Source organism: Meriones unguiculatus, chromosome 2 (genome assembly GCF_030254825.1).
Source record: "Meriones unguiculatus strain TT.TT164.6M chromosome 2, Bangor_MerUng_6.1, whole genome shotgun sequence".
In the NCBI taxonomy this organism is placed as follows: domain Eukaryota; kingdom Metazoa; phylum Chordata; class Mammalia; order Rodentia; family Muridae; genus Meriones; species Meriones unguiculatus.
This window is the reverse complement of record NC_083350.1, coordinates 180,775,503-180,798,697: the sequence shown is the minus strand read 5'-3', so window position 1 is coordinate 180,798,697 and position 23,195 is coordinate 180,775,503. Positions and strand designations below refer to the sequence as shown.

The 23,195-nt window shown below is 37.6% G+C and overlaps 1 protein-coding gene across 4 annotated transcripts in view; it reads right to left on the bottom strand.

Moving 5' to 3' along the window:
* Positions 1 to 23,195, bottom strand: part of Fstl5 (follistatin like 5) — a 692,962-nt gene that overhangs the window by 123,006 nt on the left and 546,761 nt on the right. The window lies entirely within an intron of this gene.

Here is a 23,195-nt window from a genome sequence, read left to right as displayed (position 1 = left end):
TCAACACATAATTAAAATATCATGACGGAAGTACTGGAAAACGCTATTGATCTTTTTTTGAAATTATAAGTTAACAGTCTGTTTATTTTTGTGAAGAAACACTATACATTAAAAAATGATTAAGTAACAGAAATTTCTAACACTTCTAGTTATTCCCAGAGTGTTTTGACACTTTCATTTTCATTTTTCTTAAGTCCAATCTATGTGTATCAACCCAAAACTATACCTGTTTTTTTTTTTTTTTTTTTCTGTTTTTTTGTTTGCTTGCTTCCTTGTTTCATTGAACCAGGATCTCATGCTGTAGCCCTGACTGGTCTGAAACTGATCAGGTAGCCCACACAGGCCACAAATTCTTAGCAGTCTGCCTTCCTTGGATAGTTGTATGCTGTTATTACAAGTATGAGCTACCTTATTTAGCTAAGAAATACCTTCTAAAAGAAATGGGAGCTATGCTAAGTCACAACATTTAATAAGTACACATCAAGTTTATCCAACAGGATAATAATGTAGAAATATACAAAATAAAGGATGGTAAATTCATATTCCCTTGGAAGAACTAGAGGACACTGTAAGATGCTTTTTACAACTGAACACCAAAGTATATTGATGATTTGCTGCTAAAAAAAAAGAAAAAAAAAAAGAAAAGAAAAAAAGGAGTACATCAAATCCTATCCCTCTTTCCTTTTTATTTATTTAGTATTTATTACAACTTATTCACTTTGTATCCCAGTGTTAGCTCTTCCTACTCTCACTGCCCCCCACCCTGGTCTTTTCCCAGTCTTACCCTCCCTCCTTCTTCTCCCCCTATGCTCTTTCCCTAGCCTATCAGGTCTCATCAGGACTGGCTGAATCATCTTCCTCAATGGCACAGCGAGGTTGCACCCCCCACCCCTAAGCAGGAGGTGATCAAAGAGCCTGCTACTCAGTTCATGTCAGAGACAGCCCCAGTTCCCTTTACTAGGACACCCACTTGGAGACTGAGCTTCCGTGGGCTACATCTGCGCAGGGGTTCTAGGTCCTTAATATGCATGGTCCTTGGTTGGGGTATCTGTCTCTGAAGGACCCCATGCCCAGTTTTTTGTTGTTGTTTTGTTTTGTTTGTTTGTTTGTTTGTTTGTTTTTGACTTCTTGAGCTCCTTGTGAAGCTCCTGTCCCCTCCAGGTCTTTCTATCTCCCATTTCTTCCATAAGATTCCCTGCACTCATGGTTCAGCCGCTGAAGGCTCACAACCACAAATATCCTATTTTCTTAATATTAACCTGCTTGTTTTCAAGAGTGGGTCTACATATATGATACAGATAGAAAATATTCAGATATTGTGGAATTTCAAAGTGCACATTATGAGGATTGGAGGTGCAGAGCCCTGGCAGGGTAGTCACTTAGCATCACACCCTATAACTGATGGCCATAATGTGTATAAAAAGCCACTTTGACTCTGGTTGCTTTGATCAAATAACCAAGATTCTTCCCTTACACATCTTTCCATTATTTTTCAATGCTTTATGAAATATTCATGAATAGAGAAGAATTTTGATCCATTCATGAGTTTGTGATATAGAAATAAAAATTTGCAACATGCTTATTCATTGGCATTAGCAAACCCAGCCTGCTCGTCATATGTTCTGTATTATTCCGTTACAGTATATGGATTTCTACCCCTTAAAAAGTACCATTTTTTTTCTCATCTATCAGTCTAACTATGTTGCAGGGATTAGAAGTCAGCACAATGTGATGTGGATTTTCAAACTTCTGTCAGTCATAAAAGATTTATGCATTACATACCTAGTGCGTGTGTATATTTGATGTGGTATCTGCCTGTCAACATAGCTAATTCCTTTAAAATATGTTATTCTAAATAGCATGGCTATTTCCACCTATTGTTTTTTTTTATTAATTACACTTTATTCATTTTGTATCCCCCCATAAGTCCCTCCCTCCTCCCGTCCTGATCCCACCCTCCCTCCCCTTTCTGCATGCATGCCCCTCCCCAAGTCCACTGATAGGGGAGGTCCTCCTCTCCTTCCTTCTGATCTTAGTCTATCAGATCACATCAAAAGTGGCTGCATTGTCCTCTACCGTGCCCTGGTAAGGCTGTTCCCCCTCAGGGGGAGGTGATCAAAGAGCAGGCCAGTCAGTTCTTGTCAGAGGCAGTCCCTCTTCCCGTATTATTTTATTTATTTATTTTTAGGATATAATTATCTCATTCTTTCATTCTCTTTTTTCTCTCCAATCACTTTCATATTCCTGTTCTTGCTCCCTTTCAAATTCATGGCTTCTTTTTCATTAATTGCCACATACACACATTTTTGTACATTTATATTCCTTAATATAACCTGTTCAGTCTATATAATGCTCCTTGTGTGTATGACAAGTTAGAGATGGCTGTCCATTGTTAGATAACGGATTGGTATGCTCTTCTCTGCGGAACTGTTTCTTCCTATATGCTCTGAGAAGAACCAGTAACTCTTGGTGGAGTTCCTCATTGAGTTGTGTCAAGTATGTGATTACTAATATGTGACTTTGGGCAAACAAGTGTGAATAAAACTTGGTATATTTAAATACTTAAATATAAATTATATTACATGAATAAGCTTGAAAGTCAGTTATTTGAAAATATTTCCATATAATATGAGCAAATGCCATAATTATATGACCAACTCATTAATGCTATAATTGTGGCATTACTAATTGATTTATTTTGAATTTTATCAGACACTGATGTACTACAATGACTTTACTTAGCCATATGTATGTGTGTACAACCTAGATATATACACATGCAAACACAGAAAATATGTACTCCAAATTCTTTGTAAAACTGTTTTAAATGTTAACGTTTTAAATGTGTCTGCTTGTGTGTATTTTTATTTTTATCATTTATTAATCTAAATACATTTTCAGGGATTAGCAGATAGCACAAAATAGTGGAGCTCTACAAACTTCTATCAGTCATAAAGACATTTGAATTACATGTGAATGTGTGTTATGCACAACACCAGAAACAGAGGAATTGCCTACAGTCGGGATAAAAAATTAGTTTTCCTTAAATGTATTTTTTAATCAGGTATGTGGAAGGCAGTGAATGTGACATAGCTTATGGTATTCACCATTTAAATCAAGTATGTCTGAAGGAGAAGAGGCGCCACCAGAAGCGTTAGAGCTGGAGATACAAATGGTTGTGCTCTACCTGATGTGGGCGCCAGAAATAGATTTTTTTTTTTTAAATTTCTGAGCCACCATTTCAGCACATATGGACTACCATGATGTACTCTTTATTTATTTTTTTATTTATTTTATTTTTTTTATCAGTTACATTTTATTAACTCTGTATCCCAGCCATGTCCCGATCCCTCATTCCCTCCCAGTTCCTCCTTCCCTCCCTCATCTCCACCATGCCGCTTTCCAAGTCCACTGATAGGGGGGGACCTCCTCCCCATTCATCTGATCCTGTTTTATCAGGTATCTTCAGGACTGGCTGCAAAGCCCTCCTCTGTGGCCTAACAGGACTGCTCCTCCCTTGGGGGGTGGGGAGACCAAAGAGCCAGTCATTGAGTTCCTGTTAGAAATAGTCCTTGTTCCCCTCACTTTGGGAAACCAATTGGTTACTGAGCTACCACAGGCTACATCTGAGTGGAGGTTCTAGGTTATATCCATACATGGTCCTTGGTTGAATGTCAGTCTCAGAAAAGACCCTGTGCCCAGATATATTTGGTCCTTGTGGAGCTCCTATCCTTTCCCCATCAGACTAACTCCCCTTCTTTCTTATGATTCCCTGTACTCTGCCAAAGGTTTGGTCATGAGTCTTTGCTTTGAAAACACTGCTAGAGTCTTTCAGGTGCGCTCAGTAGACTCCTGTCATACGTTCAATGCACATCTTTATAATACAAACTCTTACACTCAACATTATGTCTCTCTGAATTTTCTACCAGACTTCTTCAGCTAGCATATTTTTTATGAATGTTGTGTTTGTTTCATTTTAATGTAGTTCTATTATATTACCTACAGCTACCCTATCTGGAAATGAGAGTACAGATATAATAACTTGTACTTCCATATTCTTATGAACAACAACTTACTCTGTAATATGACATTACAGTTCTTGGTTCTAATCCCTTGGACAATGCGCTTTTTAAAATTATAGACCTCAGTTTAAAACTTAATTATTAAATATCTTGAATATAAGATTACTTCAGAAGATAATTAACATCTTCTATTGAAAATGCAGATCAATAGGACAGATACCAGGCATTGATTTTTTTTTTTTAATTACTGATTTGCCTTACTCTATGTATTAGGAGGCTGTGATTCTCTTTAAAGCCATGGGTGTCATATTTTTATGCTCTGTGAGGAAGTACATTTGCAGAGTTGGAATATTATAAAAGCAACAATAGAAAGACAGTTAATGACATAACACTGTAGCACAGTACAGAAGAGCTGTTTCTCTTGTCTATGCCTGCTTAAATCTTCTGGGTTTTATCTAAGCACTTCTATTCCTTACATTTCTCCTAGAATGAAAGCTTACAGTTTTTAATGGCTCAAAGACAGTTTTGATAAAGTGCATTTGTGTGAGCATAACATTTTAAGCTACATGTCTCATTGTCTGCCCTCCTTCTAGATTTAAGAAAACGACTTAACGTTTACATTACCAAGCAGATGTAAAAAGACAAGCTTAAGACAAAAATTTAACATATCTATAAACGTTAGCATTATAAGACATGAAATTTCTCTGAATGTACGTATGGGAAATGAAATGATATATTTTTAAATGCTGTTTTTAGCCTAGAAATTATATTAGCTCTGTCAAGTTCACTGCCTTTCACATGCCTGATTAAAAGATACATTTTAAGGAAACTAATTTTCTTTTCATCCTGAATGAAGGCAATTTCCCTGTTGTTAGAGTCTAAACCTGTGTCTTATACAAACAGACTAGGCTGCAGCATCTAGCTTGTCTACTGGGAGATGAGCGTAACCTGGGCAGGAAATGGTAGCCCAGGTTTAAAGTGATGAGATAGACTAATCCAATTATTGGGTTGGAGGGGTTGTAATAGATATAAAGAAACTATTCCAGTAAACAGAGAGTCAAGAGAACAGACACCTTAAGATTTTATAGAAGATGGTATTGTGAGGCATACCTGGATTATGGGAAAAAAATCTATGCAAGCCAAGGGAGGCATCCACAAGACTGCGTAGTGTTGGCTTTCAGATACTGAGTACTGATACGAGTACATCACTGACTACTGCATAATGCCATAGAGTTCACAGAAGATTTAAAGTAAGAAGTAATTTATTCAAACAGAGCAAGTCTACTATGGGCATTTACATGAATGTGAATAGATCCCAGATGAGATGAGAGTTGTGTCTTTGTAAAAGAATTGAATACCACAAGATAAATAACAATGCCTCCAAGTAATCATATAAAATATGAAGACTATAATACTGTTTCAAAAAAAAGTCTAACCTACTGGTTTAAAAAAATGTATTGTGTGGAATAAGTATGGATGGGCGCTCCTGGGCAGCAGCCTCTTAATATTTGCAAGTCACCAATGGGGATGAGTGGTTCCAAGCCAGCAGCTCATCAACACACTATGTGGCATCAGAAAAGTAGGGTATCCTGGACAACATTCTTCCCTGAGTCACCTTTCCTGGAGGACTGAAATGGGCTGGGGAGTCAGCTTCTAAACAGGTTCATGCTAAGGCTGGCATCTTGATGCTGGATGATTGCAAGAGGTCTCACTTCTTCACTATCCCTCCACTCAGGGCCATGCAAGTGTTCTTCCATTCTGGAATAGCTTCCTCTGAAATAAACTATCTGAAGCTATCACGCAAAGGTCATATGATCTTATAGACTATCTCTAAAATCACTCTCCTACTTCCAACCTACCCAACTGAGATCTTCCCTGAATCTGTGTCACAAGTGACTCCAAGCTTGGACACAGAAAGATAGAAGACATTAGGTAATCAAGTGGTCAGTAAGTCATCTTAGACCTCACATGTTTTCAGTATAAGAAAACAAAATTTATGAGTACTTTTTAAGTAACACCCACAAATCCAGACTGCTAACACCCAAAATCCCCTAGATATGGAAATTCTGGCTTCACCACTGTCAGAAAGTAAGCATGAGCTTTCATCACTCAAATGATTGCTTTATGACACACAACAAATAGCAACATTAATACATATGTATTTGTGATTGACTATCAATAAACCAGGAGAAATGGTGTCATGCAGGCTGACTGTGTATCATTTGTTCTTCTATATCTAGAAAATACACCACAGTGGTAATCTAGTGGTAATCAGAGGAGCAAATAAAATGCTTATAAGATATCTTCAGTACTTGACATATAAACAGATGTTTAGAAGACATTATAAAGACATATGTATTACAGAAAAAATCAAGAAGATTAAACTAATGAAAATAAGTAAAATCTAGAGCATGGCAAAGAGTATATTGTTATCCAATAATATAGACATCTCTACTTTTATCAGTAAAGAGATAGAACTGTTAGAGAAACAGAGGATCAGTTGAATATTAATGATGTCTGCTGAATAGGAAATTGTTTCTTGAAAACTGTTGCATATAGTAAATAATTTGGTAAAAGACCATTATTTATAACATTATTTATTACTGAACATGTATTTTAAGATCCACACTACTTAACGTAACCATAGTGTATGTTTAATATAGTTAAATAGTAATATAACTTCATATACAGGTATGGTTACATAAAAACACAATGTCAAACAATATTCTGTAAAGAAAATTGACATCATTTAAAATGATTTATCAAGATAAATAAGGATTGTAAAAAATTTTTGTATGGGAAGTAACAAATTGTAATTTTAAATCAAATGAATTAAATAGACAAATATTTTGCCACTCTAGCAAAAACAATCTATAAATTTGTAAAACTGACTTAATATTACATTTATAAAACATGAGAGAGTAAAGGGATATAAGGTCAACAAAACATAAAGAGGGCAGTCTCTGAAGTAGGTTAGAAAGGTGCTTTCTGGAATCATTTGGATATACGATAATCACTAAAATGCATTTGGTATCACACTGAGTGACCCATGCTTGTATGGACAAAAGCATGTCTTAATTTTTAAAAAGGCTGATTTTGAAGTAACCTTGATGAACTTCATCCTAAAGTTCATCCTAAAGTATATTTTTGAAGAAAATATACTGCATGGACTATGAGAAATAAATAAGCTAGCATTTGCTTTATGAGCAATAATAAGATAAAATTTGAAAGTACTTACAACAGTGCTTGGGACACACACAATGCATGTGTAAATGTATGGATACCAATAAAAACATTTCCATAAGCATAGGTACGTAGATATTTTAAGCAAAATTGTCTACATGGAAAAAATTTTAAAGACAAAGGTGTTTTGCTTATGACTGAAATCTCAAGGAACTTGAAGGAAAAATATGTTTTACTGCAATAGCTGTGGACAGGCTCCTGGGCAGAGGAATTTAATAAAATGCACGAGATCTTAGCTTCCATTTATAACACATGGAAACATTTAAATAGAATTATATGGATTGTCTGGATAGTGAAGGCAGATGCAGGACAAGGGGCTTTAGAGTCTTCTAAGGGCAACCTTAGCTATTCAGCTATCCAGTGCTACATGTCTCTAAAATCTGAAGACAGGGAACAGCTTGGCAATGCAGCTCGGTGGCAGAAGTCTCACAAACATGCACAAATCCTGGGTTCTGTCACTAGTACAAATTGGGTAGGGCTTTTCTCTCTGAGCCATAAGTATACAGAATATACTTGGTTATTTTCGAGCTAATATCGGAGAGAGCAACATCTGCTGTTGGGCTTCACAAACCGCTCTACTGGGTTAATCTTTAGAAAACCTTCTTGAAAACCATACAGGAAAAGACAGCCCAAGTCAAGGTCAGTCATGGAAGTTTAATACAAGATGCCCAAGGCCAGGTCACGCTCAATCTGCATACATTAATAATCAAATTCACATGAATTTTAGAGGTGACCTTCTAAGCATAGGAAACACTGATATCTAAGACTCAGTAAAAGGAAGACACTCCTGTCACACAGATTTAGACCAGCAACTTAGAAGCTGAGTTTAAATTATGTTTTGTCTTCCGCTTTGAAAAATGAATGCTCTAAGTTCCTTGACTACTTCAACTTGTTTCACTAGAGAGTGGACGTTGAAAAATGGTGAAAGAGACACTCTGCCCTGTTCTATAGTTCTCGCCGCATCTCTCCACTTCTTTGCCAACCACGCTCCCAAACAACAGCATCTGAACTAATAAGAGAACATCACCAGCTGCTTCTTCTATTCTTGACGCCAGAAAGGGGTGAAAATAAGCAATGGCAGCAGTGACCCTCCAGCAGTTGTCATTACTGGGACAGAGCACAAAGGAAGAGGGTCAAAGATGTTTAAGAGAGAAGACAAAGACACAGCTAGAGCAAATAACCACCTGCAGCCAGCAGCCTGGAGGGAAACTTCTGCAAAAAGACTGCTGGTGTCTCCTGGGGGCAGGGCGGGGAGGGTAGGTTGTTTCAGTGCAACCTCCTGAAAGCACACAGACTCTAGAATTAAAATGTTATCCGGCACCATCTATAAGACACATAAAGCAGTTTCCCTCATATCTACATACATCCCTCAAATCTTTCATTTCTTATGCTCACACTATCAGAAGAAAAATGCCTATATTTAATGAGAGTATAAATCTTGTATTTTTTGAAATAAATTTCAAACTTCAAAAAGAATGTATTGTTTAAATATAAACCATAAAACATGAACTTAGTTACTTTGGTTTTTTTTGTTTGTTTGTTTTGTTTTGTTTTTTTTTTTCTTTTTTTTATTATTTTTTTTATCAGTTACATTTTATTAACTCTGTATCCCAGCCGTGTCCCGATCCCTCATTCCCTCCCAGCCCCTCCCTCCCTCCCTCATCTCCACCATGTGCCTTTCCAAGTCCACTGATAGGGGGGACCTCCTCCCCATTTATCTGATCCTGTTTTATCAGGTATCTTCAGGACTGGCTGCAAAGCCCTCCTCTGTGGCCTAACAGGACTGCTCCTCCCTTCAGGGGTGGGGAGACCAAAGAGCCAGTCGCAGAGTACAGGGAATCATAAGAAAGAAGGGTATCAATGGACTCAACTCACCAATAAAAAGACATAGGCTAACAGAATGGTTAAGGAAACAGGATCCAACATACTGTTGCATCCAAGAAACACACCTATGCAACAAAGACAAACACTACCTCAGAGTAAAGGGCTGGAAAACTGTTTTTCAAGCAAATGGTTCCAGAAAACAAGCTGGAGTAGCCATCCTAATATCTAATAAAATAGACTTTCAACCCAAGTTAATCAAAAAAGATAAGGAGGGCCACTATATTCTCATCAAAGGAAAAATCCACCAAGAGGACATCACAATCTTGAATATCTATGCCTCAAATACAAGAGCACCAACATTCGTAAATGGAACATTATTAAAGCTTAAATCATACATTGATCCTAATACCTTAATAGTGGGAGACTTCAACACTCCACTCCCACCAAGGGACAGATCAACTAGACAGACACCAAATAGGGAAATAAAAGCACTCACAGAATCCCTAAATCAAATGGACCTAATAGACGTCTACAGATCATTTCACCCAAACTCAAAAGAGTACACCTTCTTTTCAGCACCGCATGGAACCTTTTCCAAAATAGACCATATATTGGGTCACAAAGCAAGCCTCAACAGATACAAAAGGATTGAAATAATCCCTTGTATACTATCTGACCACCATGGACTAAAGCTAGACATCAACAACAACAGAAACAACAAAAAGCTGACACACACATGGAAACTGAACAACTTACTACTCAATGACAGCTGGGTTAAGGAAGAAATAAAGAAAGAAATTAAAGACTTCCTAGAATTCAATGAAAAGGAAGGCACAACATACCCATATTTATGGGACACATTGAAAGCAGTGCTCAGAGGAAAATTTATAGCACTAAGTGCCTGCAAGAAGAAATTCGTAACATCACATACAAACAACTTAATGGCCCAACTGAAAACCCTAGAAAAAAAAGAAGCAGATACACCCAAGAGGAGCAGACGGCTGGAAATAATCAAACTAAGGGCTGAAATCAATCAACTAGAAACAAATAAAACTATCCAAAGAATCAATGAGACAAAAAGCTGGTTCTTTGAGAAAATCAACAAGATAGACAAACCCTTAGCCAATCTAACTAAAAAGCAGAGAGAAACTATCCAGATGAGCAAAATCAGAAATGAAAATGGGGACATAACCACAGACATTGAGGAAATCCAAACAATTATTAGGTCATACTACAAAAGCCTATATGCCACAAAATTTGAGAATCTAAATGAAATGGATAATTTTCTTGAAAGATTCCATCTACCAAAACTAAGTCAAGATCAGGTAGAAAGACTGAATAGCCCTATATCTCCCAAGGAAATTGAAGCAGTCATTAACAGTCTCCCCTCCAAAAAAAGCCCTGGACCAGATGGCTTCAGCGCAGAATTCTACAAGATCTTCAAAGAAGTGCTAACTCCAATTCTCCTCAAGCTATTCCACGAAATAGAAACAGAAGGAACACTACCAAACTCATTCTATGAAGCCACAGTCACCTTAATACCTAAACCACACAAAGACCCAACAAAAAAGAGAACATCAGGCCTATCTCTCTTATGAACATTGACGCAAAAATACTCAATAAAATACTTGCAAACCGAATCCAAGAACACATCAAAGATATCATCCACCATGACCAAGTAGGCTTCATCCCAGGCATGCAAGGGTGGTTCAACATACGGAAATCCATCAATGTAATCCACTACATAAACAAACTGAAGGAGAAAAACCACATGATCATCTCCTTAGATGCTGTAAAAGCATTTGACAAAGTCCAACACCCATTCATGTTTAAAGTCTTGGAGAGATCAGGGATACAAGGCACATACCTAAAGATAGTAAAGGCAATATACAGCAAGCCTATAGCTAACATCAAACTCAATGGAGAGACACTTAAATCAATCCCACTGAAATCAGGGACAAGACAAGGCTGTCCATTGTCCCCATATCTCTTCAACATAGTACTTGAAGTCCTAGCCAGAGCAATAAGACAACTAAAGGAGATCAAGGGGATACAAATCGGAAAGGAAGAGGTCAAAGTGTCACTATTTGCAGATGATATGATAGTATACATGAGAGACCCCAAAAATTCAACCAGAGAACTCCTTCAGCTGATAAACACCTTCAGCAAAGTGGCAGGATACAAAATCAACTCAAAAAAAATCAGAAGCCCTCCTATATACCAAAGACAAAAAGGCTGAGAAAGAAATTAGGGAAACAACAACCTTCACAATAGCCACTAATAACATAAAGTACCTTGGTGTGACTCTAACCAAGCAAGTGAAACATCTGATTGAGAAAAACTTCAAGTCTCTGAAGAAAGAAATCGAAGAAGATATCAGAAGATGGAAAGATCTCCCGTGCTCATGGATTGGTAGGATTAACATTGTGAAAATGGCCATACTGCCAAAAGCAATCTACAGATTCAATGCAATTCCCATCAAAATACCAACTCAATTCTTTACAGACCTTGATAAAAATATTCTCAGCTTCATATGGAGAAACAAAAAACCCAGAATCTCCAAAACGATCCTGTACAACAACAGATCATCTGGAGGTATCTCCATTCCTGATCTCAAGCTGTACTACAGGGCAACAGTAATAAAAACTGCATGGTATTGGCATAGAAACAGAAAGGAGGATCAATGGAACCACATAGAAGACCCAGAAATAAATCCACACACCTATGAATACGCGATATTTGACAAAGAAGCCAAATCCATTCAATGGAAAAAAGACAGCATCTTCAACAAATGATGCTGGACCAACTGGATGTCTACATGCAGAAAAATGAAAATACATCCATATTTATCACCCTGCACAAAACTAAAGTCAAAGTGGATCAAGGACCTCAACATAAAACCAGATACCCTAAATCAATTGGAAAAAAAAAGTGGGGAACAGCCTAGAACTCATTGGCACAGGAGACAACTTCCTGAACAGAACACCAACAGCACAGGCTCTAAGCAACAATCAATAAATGGGACCTCATGAAACTGAAAAGTTTCTGTAAAGCAAAGGATACCGTCATCAAAACAAAACGACTGCCTACAGATTGGGAAAGAATCTTCACTAACCCTTTATCTGACAGAGGACTAATATCCAGTATATACAAAGAACTAAAGAAGCTGAAAAGCAGCAATCCAAGTAATCCAATTAAAAAAATGGGGAACAGAGCTAAACAGAGAATTCTCGACAGAGGAATATCGAATGGCAGAGAAACACTTAAAGAAATGCTCATCCTCATTAGCCATCAGGGAAATGCAAATCAAAACGACCCTGAGATATCACCTTACACCCATCAGAATGGCCAAGATGAAAAACTCAAGCGACAACACATGTTGGAGAGGTTGTGGAGAAAGGGGAACCCTCCTCCACTGCTGGTGGGAATGTAAACTGGTACAACCACTCTGGAAAGCTATCTGGCGCTTTCTAAGACAAATAGGAATAGTGCTTCCTCCAGACCCAGCTATACCACTGCTAGGTATATACCCAAAGTTTGTTCAAGTACACAAAAAGGACACTTGCTCAACCATGTTTATAGCAGCTCTATTTGTAATAGCCAGAACCTGGAAACAACCCAGATGTCCATCAACGGTGGAATGGGTACAGAAATTGTGGTATTTTTATACAATGGAATACTACTCAGCAATCAAAAAGGAAGAAATCATGAATTTTGCAGGCAAATAGTGGGATCTAGAAAAGATCATTCTGAGTGAAATATCCCAGAAGGAGAAAGACAAACATGGGATATACTCACTTATATAGACCTATAAGATATGATAAACAAAATGAAATCTATACACCTAAAAACCATAATCAATTGAGCGGACATGGGGTGAGATGATCAATCCTCGTTTAGAAAGACAGATGGGATGTGCATTGAACATATGACAGGAGTCTACTGAGCGCATCTGAAAGACTCTAACTAGCAGTGTTGTCAAAGCAAAGACTCATGACCAAACCTTTGGCAGAGTACAGGGAATCATAAGAAAGAAGGGGAGTTAGTCTGATGGGGAAAGGATAGGAGCTCCACAAGGACCAAATATATCTGGGCACAGGGTCTTTTCTGAGACTGACATTCAACCAAGGACCATGTATGGATATAACCTAGAACCTCCACTCAGATGTAGCCTGTGGTATCTCAGTAACCAATTGGTTTCCCAAAGTGAGGGGAACAGGGACTATTTCTAACAGGAACTCAATGACTGGCTCTTTGGTCTCCCCACCCCTGAAGGGAGGAGCAGTCCTGTTAGGCCACAGAGGAGGGCTTTGCAGCCAGTCCTGAAGATACCTGATAAAACAGGATCAGATGAATGGGGAGGAGGTCCCCCCTATCAGTGGACTTGGAAAGGGGCACGGAGGAGATGAGGGAGGGAGGGAGGGAGGGACTGGGAGGGAATGAGGGATAGGGACACAGCTGGGATACAGAGTTAATAAAATGTAACTGATAAAAAAAATAAAAAAAAAATAAAGTAATAAAAAAAAGAAAGAAGAGAGTTAGTCTGATTGGGAAAGGATAGGAGCTCCACAAGGACCAAATATATCTGGGCACTGGGTCTTTTCTGAGACTGACATTCAACCAAGGACCATGTATGGATATAACCTAGAACTTCCACTCAGATGTAGCCTGTGGTAGCTCAGTAACCAATTGGTTTCCCAAAGTGAGGGGAACAGGGACTATTTCTAACAGGAACTCAATGACTGGCTCTTTGGTCTCCCCACCCCCGAAGGGAGGAGCAGTCCTGTTAGGCCACAGAGGAGGGCTTTGCAGCCAGTCCTGAAGATACCTGATAAAACAGGATCAGATGAATGGGGAGGAGGTCCCCCCTATCAGTGGACTTGGAAAGGGGCACGGAGGAGATGAGGGAGGGAGGGAGGGACTGGGAGGGAATGAGGGATAGGGACACAGCTGGGATACAGAGTTAATAAAATGTAACTGATAAAAAAAATAAAAAAAATAAAGTAATAAAAAAAAGAAAGAAGAGAGTTAGTCTGATTGGGAAAGGATAGGAGCTCCACAAGGACCAAATATATCTGGGCACTGGGTCTTTTCTGAGACTGACATTCAACCAAGGACCATGTATGGATATAACCTAGAACTTCCACTCAGATGTAGCCTGTGGTAGCTCAGTAACCAATTGGTTTCCCAAAGTGAGGGGAACAAGGAACTTAGTTACTTTGAACAGTGATAAGATATCTAACATTTATAGTAAAATATTAAACAAAGAGTTGTACCTTCTAAAATGGGTAAATAATTTATTAAAATGCTAGACTTTAAAAATTTTGATACTAAATATAAAATAATTAATTTTTTTCTCTAAGAGTCTCTTATACAGAGTATATTGCTAACAGTTTTATTCATTCAGTAGTTTTTATCTATTATTTAATGTAGGACAACAATAATTGCAGCTGTGTGAAACATCTGACCTCTTTGCTTATGCTAGACATTGTGAAGGGTTTCAGATAGCCTGATCCACTTGATATTTATTTCAACAAATGTCTTCAATGACGTTAACCTATGCCCCAGTTAAATCTAAAATTTAAAATAGGATATGAGTTTCTCAAAATCTAATGGAGGAAGTACATAATCCAAATTAAATACATATACTGTTTTTAACTAAAGCTCTGTAGCCAAAAATATCCCTGTGTAAGGTTGGTCCAAGTCATACAGGAACAAGGAAGGTTGCAGAAAGATGATCTCCTAGGCTTTGTCACAGAAGGCTCTTTATGGAGTAAGAGAAGATTTAAGTTCACAATGAACTAAACAAACATAAGAAGCCTAAGACAAATATTTAGTTCCTGAATATTTGTATTTGCTTATGCATTATGAAGAAGTACTCTTGTAAAAATACTGATTTGCTTCTTAGAAACCTGAGTAAGGTAATAAAGAAAATTGTAGTATCTTTAAAAAAAAAAAAAAAAAAACTTGCATTATGCCAAACAATATTTTCTTCCTTTTTCATTGTGATTATTTGTAATTTATTTACTTTGTATCCCAGTTATAGACCCCTCCCTCATCTTCTCCTAGCCCCACTCTCCCTCTCTCTTTGCTTTTTATGTCCCTTCCCTATTCCATTGATAGGGGAGGTCCGCCTCCCCTACTATCTGACCTTAGCCTATCAGGTCTCATGAGGACTGTCTAGATCATCTTTCTCTGAGGCCTAGTAAGGCCACCTTGCCAGAAGGAGATGATCAAAGAGCAGGCAAGCAAGTTAATGCCATTGACTGCCCCTGCTTCCCTTATTGGGGAACTCACATAGAGACTAAGTTGCCCATGGGTTACATCTGAGCAGGGGGTGTAGGTCCTCTCCATACAAGGTCCATGGTTGATCCATCAGTCTCTGCACACAACCCTGGACCCAGATTTTTTGGCTATGTTGGTCTCCTTGTGGAGCTCTTGTCCCCTCCAGGTCTTTCAGTCTCCCCCTTCTTCTATAACAGTCTCTGTACTCGGCCCAAAGTTTGGCTATGAGTCTCAGCATCTGCTTTGATAGTGTGTACAAAGGCCTCTGTGGAAGTTTGTCCTGTTCCCTATCTTCTACGTCTGATGTCTATCCTGTTTGCCATTTTGAATGAGGATTAAGCATCTTCCCTAAGGACCTCCTTGTTGTTTAGCTTCTTTAGAATTCTAGACTTTATTATGTCTATCCTATATTATATGGCTAATATCCACTTATAAGTGAGTATATACCATGTGTGTCTATAGATGCATAAGCCACGTGTAATAAGTCAATGAAACAGGAAACTTTTATAATGAATTGATAAATCACCTCCACATCCACTGTTGGTTTAGAGACCTAATATTCAAGCCAAAGGAGAGACATGAAGCCCATTGTGAGTAGGAGTTAGCCACATTTTAATCTCCATCATAGTAAAAGAGTTTTCTCTTGTATTTTCTGTTTAATCTCGGGGGATCCTTAGAAATGCATTACAGCTTTTTTTTGTAATAAAATAATGTGGACTGATAGTATATACTTGGCTTCTCCTCTGCCCGTCTACAGACTGTTTGCCTGCAAATTCCATGACTAGAAAAGATCATCCTGCGTGAGGTAACATACGGAACTACCTTCTGGCTTTAAGGCATGTTTCTGTTAAAAGTAAGGAGTATGACAATTTGAAAAAGTGCTTTGGAGATTTAGGCTTCTTTGTCTCTGAAATCTACTTTTAAAACTACAGGAATTTTTGCATTTTGGTTGTATATAATTATGTACTATGTATGTATCTATTTAGCATAATATTTTTTCATGCATTATTTGTGTTACTTTATTCCTAGTAAATCTTGTAATGATTAGGATTTTTTTTTTCAAACACAGTAGCACTGTTTGCACTGCTCAGTATAAGGGAAGAAGAGCATGAATATAGGAAATTGAGGCTTTTCTGGACAACAACAACTCTATCTCAAAGACAAATACACAAACAAAAAAGATAACAGTAAGGATGCAGAGTAAACATCCTGACTGGTACATCCCTCACAGTCCATCCTTATCAGAATCAGAGGCAATGATGGATAATATGTCTGTCCTCCACATCCAGACTCTAAAACGTTGATTTAGTTAGCATGCCTAAAATTACATAAATAAACCATGTCATTAAATTCTAAATGTGCCTTTGGTAATATGGTAGTAGGCTAGTAAAATTTAATGCAAGATATATCCATATAAACTTCAGAAAATAAAATAAAATAAGGCAGATTTTATCTTTATCATGTGCAATAGTGATTTCTACCTGTCCACAATTGCTATAAACCAGGCAACTTAGTGACATTAACACCAGATACTATCATATTACATGGTGCAGTGCTATTATTGTATAAAAATGACCACATATTAGAAGTAAATTAAATTAATATCACTGGAAACAGAACTATTTTTAGAATTATAGGCTTCAGTTACTGAATGATGGGACTGTTAATTTGAGCATCTTCTGGTCAACAACATTTATTGTGCAATTTACTTCTTGGATGTGATAATAATGGCCAAGTTAAATAGCATAAATATTTTAACTAGTGATGAAAATAAAATCCTATATAATAACAAAAGCTTATCAGGCATTTAATGTATAATAAATAATAAACTTAATCTTCACTTGATTATATTATTTACATGCAGACATCTACAATATTTTTTTCTTTTGTAATTTATTTCTTTATTTTAATTTATTATTTTATTTCAATTTATTCACTTTCTTTCCTGGGTCTGGCCCCCTCTCTCATCTCCTCCCAATTCCATCCTCCCTCCCTTTCCCCCCTATGCCCGACCCCTAGTCCACTGATAGGGGAGGTCCTCCTCCCTTTCTATCTGACCCTAGCCTATCTGGTCTCAAATGGACTGGTTGCATTGTCTTCCTCTGTGACCTGGCAAGGCTGCACCCCCCCCCATATATGATATTTTATTTAATCCATACCTCCTTCATTTTATGTATTTCTCCTTTCTAATTAAAGGCTCATTAATGTGCTTGTAATGCCAGAATTTGCTCTTTCTCCAGATTTGTTATAGCCAAATAAGGCCATGCTTTATGCTACTATAAAACTGTCTTCCTCTTCTAAAACACACAAATATGTCCTAAAACTTTTCATACCTTTAAAAGGTTTAGTATAGCTGGAGAGTAGGTTCAGGAGTTGAGAGAGCTTGCTGTTCTCCTGAAGAGCCTAAGTTCAGTTCCTAGCATCTATTTTGAGATGCTCACAACCAGCTTTGAATCTCCACCTTCAGAGGCTCCTGACTACTGTGAGCACCTGCACCCATGTGGAGATACCCAAGTTTAGAAAACACACACCCATGCATACACACACAAATTAAAGAAACTATAATCTTCAATAATATTTTTAAAGTTTCTGGCATATACCTGCAATTGTCCTATATTTAAATATTTATAACTTAAATCACAATTATTGCAATTTTATATTCTTATTAACATATTTGAGTATCACATCTTAAAATGATTGATTATTGCTGTAGCTTAATCTTGCTGTAGAATTTAACCCACATAGAACATTCTTATAGTGTGATCAAAATGTTAACTTTTCTCTAGGAATTCCTGAGGTAAGGATTGAAAACTTTCTATGGAGAGTGGCACTGGAAATGGAGCTAAAGTGTGACAGATTGATGACACAAGAGAAAATACTGTTTCCCATTTCTTTCCTAAGATTTCCTGCACTCTGCCCAAAGGTTGCCCATAAGTCTCAGTATCTACATTGATAGTCTGCAGGGCAGAGCTTTTCAGAGGTCCTCTGTGTCAGGCTCCTGACTTGTTCCCTCTTTTCTCCTTCTTCTGATGTCCATCCTCTTTGCCTTTCTGGATAGGGATTGAGCATTTTAGCAAGAGTGCTCCCTCTTGATTAGTTTCTTTAGGTGTACAGATTTTAGTAGGCTTATCCTATATTGTATGTCTATATGAGTGAGTATATACCGTGTGCATCTTTCTGCTTCTGGGATAGCTCAATCGGGATGATCTTTTCCAGGCAGCCACTCCTGATGAGACTTAATTGACTAGGATCAGAAAGAAGGAAGGAAAAGAAGTCCTCCCCTATCAGTGGACTTGGGGAGGATCATGCAGGCAGAGGGTGGAGGAAGGGAGGGATTGGGACTGGAGGAGGGAGGGAACCACGGGGGGGATACAAAGTGAGTAAAGTGTAATTAATAAAAAAAATAAAAATAAAAAAGCAAAAAAAAAAAAGAGAGAGAGAATACATTTAAACTGGTCTCTAATGGCTTTGGGAATACTATGACCTGTTTTGTTTTTTAATTCTTTATTAGTTATACTTTATTCACTTTGTATCCCCCTGTGGTTCCGTTCCCTCCTCCCATCCCACTCTTAATTCAGAAAAGGAAAGAATTCGGAAAATTGTAAAAAAAAGATGAGAAGGCTACCACTTTTAGAACTAATGAACTTCAAGCTGGGCACAGTTGTGCATGTCTGTAGTTCCAGCACTCAGGGTGGCAGAAGCAGGAGAATCTCTTTGAGTTTGAGGCCAGCCTGGTCAACAAAGTGAGTCAAGGAGAGCCAAATCTACACAGAGAAATCCTGTCTCAAAAAAGAAAGAAAAAGACAAGTAGAAATAGTTTTAATAAAGCAATTGTACATGCATACTAATATATATGTACATACAGAAAATATGTATGTGTATGTATGAATGTCAACTTTTCTGTTGCAGAATGATAGACTGTAAAATTCTCTTGTATTTGTTTTTTTTAAAAAAACAAAGTGAAGATGAGACTTGATAGACTAGAGTCAGAGTGAAGGGGAGGACAACCTCCCCTATCAGTGGACTTGGAGAGGAGCATGGGAGGAGATGAGGAAGGGAGGGTGAAGTTAGGAGGGAATGAAGGAGGGGGCTACAGCGGGGATACAAAGTAAATAATTTATACTTTATAAAAATATGAATAAATGAAAAACAAAGTGAATAAACTAAAACAAAAAGAAATGGTTTTAATGTATTTAACTCATACAAGGATTATTGTAATAATCTAACATTACCAAAGGTACCAAAGGTGACAATGAAAAAGGAAAGGATATATATCATATACATCATCACAGCATATTTTCTATATTTGGATGACAATATGCTGTTTTAATACACTTAGATATCATGTTCTGACATGGTAAACTAGCTGTATTAACCCTGTTCTTCGCAACATTCTGGCCAGATGTGATGTAATGCCTGCTTGGATTTAAGTAGGCAGTAACTTAAACACTCCCTATGGCAGACAGATTGCTCTTCATGCACTTTAACCCTGACTGTGAGTCTTGTCAGCTGCACACTACTGGGAGTGGAGATGCATAAAATGTTTGCTAAACGGAAGATGTTTTCTTAAAAATAGCTTATGTCTTTTGTCTAAGCCTACATGTGAACTTCAGATCATTCTCTCCTGATTCTTGATATAAGCAACACACAGCACCCTATGTCATACCCATTAAATCTTAGTAACCATACTTTAACCTTAAAAAAAAAAATTAGGATATCAGCTAGAATTCCTTTTTACAATTCAGTTTTCTTTCTTTCTTTCTTTCTTTCTTTCTTTCTTTCTTTCTTTCTTTCTTTCTTTCTTTCTTTCTTTCTTTCTTTCTTTCTTTCTTTCTTACAGTTCACTCACTTTGTATCCCAGCTTAACCCCCCTTCCTCATCTTCTCCCAGTCAGACCCACCCTCCCTCTTCTCCCCCCAGTCCCTTTACATAGTCCCATGATAAGGGAGGTCCTTTTCCCCTCTATCTGACCCTAGCCTATCAAGTCTTATCAAGGCTGGCTGCATCATCTTCCTCTGTAGCCTGGCAAGGCTGCACCCACAAGGGGGAGGTGATCATCAAAGAGCCAGCCACTGAGTACATGTCAGAGACAGTACTGTACCTCTTAGTAGGAAACCCACTTTTAAACAGAGAAGCCTATGGGCTTCCTCTGAACAGAGGGTCTAGGTCCTCTCCATGCATGGTCCTTGGTTGCGGTATCGGCCTCTGAAGGTCACTCTGGGCCCAGTTTTTTTTGCTCTGTTGTTCAACTTGTGGTGTTACATTCCCCTCCAGAACTTTCTATCTTCCTCTTCTTCCATAAGGTTTCTGGCACTCCGCCCAAAGTTTTGCTATGAGTCTCAGCATCTCCTTCAAAACCTTGTCAGTAGAGTCTTTCAGAGGAATTCATTCTGTGAAGGCTCTCGTCCTTTTCCTTGACTTCTCCTCCTTCCTATGTCTATCCTGTATGCCCTTCTGAATGAGAATTAAGCATCTTCCTATGTTCTTCCTTGTTGTTTAGCTTCTTTAGGACTATAGATATGATTATCCTATATTATACGACTAATATTCACTTATAAGTGATTATATACCATATGTGTATTTCTGCTTCTGGGTAAACTCACACAGGATGATCTTTTCTACTTCCCACCATTTGCCTGAAAATTTCATGATTTCCTTGTTTTTAACTGCAATTCAATTTTTTATTTAAAAAAAAAATTCAGTATGGTTTACAAAAGAACAACAACAACAAAGAAAACATCAGTTCCTGTAGCTCAAAAGATTAAGGCAGAAAGATATTTCAGAATCGTTGCCCATCCAAAACTTTTCTCGATTATTCTCAAATATCATGATTTTAAGAAATGAACTATGAGGAAACTGTGATTGATAGTACTATACATTTTCTATCATGTATGAAATAGCTGGGTTATAGCTACCAGGCCAGTGCTAAACAAAGCACATATTGTAAGATTTATTGAACAACTGAATCTTTCTTCAATGTTAAACTGTAAACACGAGGCTCCACACTTCACCACAACTTCCAGAAGGAAAGCTGAAGATGAATATACTGCCACATTCATTGTCGGTTCTTAAATATTAAAGTGGTTGGACTTGTAGTTTTAGCTTCGACTCTTTCTGTGGAATAGTTGATCTTGTGGAGAGAACCTGACCTTATTTAAAATATTTTAATAGTCACATTAAAGGAAAATATGTGGGTTTTAAAGAGAGCAGAGTCCACACTTTTTTACATGTGAAAAGGAATGTCAAATGTTTTCTCATTAATAAACATATTTTATGTACTCATATCCTCCTGTAACTATGTCTACTTTATATTTATATGTATTATTTGGTGTAGAAACTCTGATTTCTATTAGTCACTGGATTTTCCATGTTTTTATTTAAAACAAACTCTTGCTAACAAGTATTCAGAAAATATTTTGATAGAGTTAGGGTGGTCAGAAGAATGTCACTGTGAACCTACCAGTCTGATAAGAATTTTACACATGTTATCTGACCAAAATATCTTATTTTTTATAATATCTTTTCTTATAATTTGTTATAAGAAAATTATAATTTCTTATAATATCTTTTCTCATTTGTATTTCCATTACAGTAGAAGAACAAAAGCTCAACATGAGCAAAGTGACAGGCTCAAATCACAGAACTGCCAGGTGATCCAACCCTGTCCTATTCCTTTCCATTATACCTGTTCTGTGTATGTGTGTGTGTGTGCTGTCACATCTAAAAGGAAATATTGCTTTGAAATAATTTAAGATAATTGGACAAGCTATTATTTTTCTCTTAAATTCATGAAGTAGGAAGAGAAAAGCTGTAGCTGACAGGAAATACAATGGTTCTCTTGGAGTTTTAAAAATTAAGTGTCTCAAGGACACTGTCCTCAGAACAAAACGACAGCCTACAGATTGGGAAAGGATCTCCACAAACCCTATATCTGACAGAGGACTAATATCCAGTATATATAAAGAACTCAAGAAGTTAAACAGCAAAAAATCAGTTATTCCAATTAAAAAATTGGGTACAGAGCTAAACAGAGAATTCACTGTATAGGAATATCGAATGGCAGAGAAACACTTAAAGAAATGATGAGTCCTTAGTCATCAGGGAAATGCAAATCAAAACGATCCTAAGATTTCACCTTACACCCATCAGAATGGCCAAGATCCAAAACTCAAGAGACAACACATGCTGGAGAGGTTGTGGAGAAAGGGGAACCCTCCTCCACTGCTGGTGGGAATATAAACTGGTACAGCACTCTGGAAAGCTATCTGGCGCTTTCTAAGACAATTAGGAATAGTGCTTCCTCAAGACCCAGCTATACCACTCCTAGGCAAAGAAGCTCAAGTACACAATAAGGACATTTGCTCAACCATGTTTGTAGAAGCATTATTTGTAATAGCCAGAAGCTGGAAACATCCCAGATGCCACTTAGTGGAGGAATGGATGCACAAATTGTGACATATCTACACAATGGAATATTACTCAGAAAATAAAAAACAAAAACAAGGAAGTCATGAAATTTGCATGTAAATGGTGGGATCTGGAAAAGATCATCCTGAGTGAGCTATCCCAGAAGCAGAAAAATGCACACGGTATATACACACTCATTTAGACATATAATATAGGATAAACTTACTGAAATCTGTACACCTAAAGAAACTAATCAAGTGGGAGGACTCTTGTTAAAATGCTCAATTCCTATTCAGAAAGGCAAAGAGGATGGACATCAGAAGAAGGAGAAAAGAGGGAACAAGTCAGGAGCCTGACACAGAGGACCTCTGAAAGGCTCTGCCCTGCAGACTATCAATGCAGATGCTGAGACTT